Here is a 2,102-nt window from a genome sequence, read left to right as displayed (position 1 = left end):
ATCAAGGTGTGGACTGCCCTTTCTTTCTTCATGTAATCCTTGGCCACGATAGCAGATGCATTTTTGTTGAGGTATTTTGAGGATGAATGTTTTCAAGTCATTTTGAAATTTCTAAACACTACATACATGGGATGCATCCTGCTTTCAACCTGGAGTTTACCTCTGTGGCTTGGATTCATCACAGGAGCATTTACCTTCAATCTTGTGTTAACTAGAAATCAAGTAAAAACATGAGGAGATTGGTTTACTGCAAGGTGGTTCTGGCCACTTCACAGATGTGGGTCCTTGTGGATGTCTTCTTTCTACTGTACTTCAGTGAACATAATAAGTGTGATGACAAGAAGGAGAGGTCCCTGTTGCCTGCACTGAGGGCTGTTATTTCAAGAAACCAGGAAGGCCCAGGAGAAATGGGAAAGGCTGTGCTGATTCCTAAGGATGACCAGGAGAAAATGAAAGAACTGTTCAAAATCAATCAGTTTAACCTCATGGTCTGTGATTTGACTGCCCTTAATAGAAGTCTGCCATATGTAAGATGGGAGGATGCAAGACAAAAGTCTATCCTGAAGAACTTCCAGATGCAAGGGTAGTCATTGTGCTTTATCATGAAGCTTGGAGCACTACCCCTAGAACTGTTTAGTGTTGTAAATCACTCCCCACACTACCTGCTCTCTGAGGTCATCTTGGTAGATGATGCCAGTGAAAGCAATTGTCTCAAGTTGTCATTAGAGAGTTATGTGAAAAATTTAGAAGTAACAGTAAAAATTATGAGGATAGAACAACACTCGGGATTAATAGGAGCTAATCTTCCAGGAGCAGCTGCTTCAAAAGGGCAGGTCGTGACTTTTCTGGATGCACACTGTGAATGTGCTTTAGGGTGACTGGAGCCCTTGATGGCAAGAATCAAGGAAAACAGGAACAGTCGTATGCCACATCATTGATGCAATGAGTGATGAGGCCTTGAATACATGACTGGGTCAGATATGACTACAGGGGTTTTAACTGGAAATTAAATTTCTGCTGGTATCTTGTTCCCCAAAGAGAAATGGATAGGAAAGGAGACAGAACATTACCTTTCAGGACCCCTACTATGGCTGGTGACCTATTTTCTGTTGATAGAATTGAACCAATACAAAATCAATAGTAGAAAGAATGCTACCAATGAAAACCATTCAAGCTTTTACTAACCTTCAGAAAATGATTGTCTTTTCATTATAAAAGACTGTAGGTGGAGGGGTGGTTGCATGTAGTCAAAATGATGAATACTTTATATAAGAGCTTTTAGCTTTTATAGTAAAAGAGATGGGAATTTATGATTCAGAAATGGATATCTAGGGTGGAGAGAATCTTGAAATGTCTGTTAGAATTTGGCAATGTAGAGACTCTACATAAAGAAGAATAAAATTATGGCATTTACAGGTAAGTGGATGGAATTGGAGAATATCATGCTAAGTGAAATAAGCCAATTCCAAAAAACCAAAGGCTGAAAGTTTTCCCTGATAAGTGGATGATGATACATAATGGGGATTGCTGTGGGGGTTAAGAGAAGAATGGAGGAACTTTGGATGATGTAGAGGGAAATGAGATGGGGAGTGGGTGGGGGTATGAAAGATGGTGGAGTGAGACAGACATCAGTGGCCTATGTACATGTATGATTACACAAATGGTGTGAATCTACATCATGTACAACCATAGAAATGAAATGATGTACCCCACTTGTGTACAATGAATCAAACTGCAGTATGTAAAAATAAAAAATAAAAAAAATCTTCATGCTATGCCACCATATCTAACATTTTCATCACTAGAGAAATGAAAATATACATTCATTAATCTTTTATTTTAATTAAACTGCTAGATATCATTCACCACAAGCTAAGACCCAAGGAATAGAGTCGTAAGTAGGGAAGTTTTACAGGTTCTTCATCTTAGAACACTTAGTATTCAAAATACATAAGCAGTAGACAAAAAGGAAGAAAAATTGTTCAGTGAGATTCTTTTTACTAATAAGTTTCTGTATTTGACATTATTTTAAGTGCCCATAAAGTTGCTTCACACCAATGTTTTATTCATAATAAATGTATTAAGCATCTCAAAATAATTGG

The 2,102-nt window shown here is 37.8% G+C and overlaps 1 pseudogene; it reads left to right on the top strand.

Annotated features, from left to right (window-relative positions):
- The first annotated feature begins 230 nt into the window (after positions 1-230).
- Positions 231-1,558, top strand: LOC124973627 (polypeptide N-acetylgalactosaminyltransferase 13-like; annotated as a pseudogene).
- Positions 1,559-2,102: the final 544 nt, after the last annotated feature.

This window comes from Sciurus carolinensis, unplaced genomic scaffold (assembly GCF_902686445.1).
Source record: "Sciurus carolinensis unplaced genomic scaffold, mSciCar1.2, whole genome shotgun sequence".
Taxonomy (NCBI): domain Eukaryota; kingdom Metazoa; phylum Chordata; class Mammalia; order Rodentia; family Sciuridae; genus Sciurus; species Sciurus carolinensis.
This window is presented reverse-complemented; position numbering and strand designations above follow the sequence as displayed.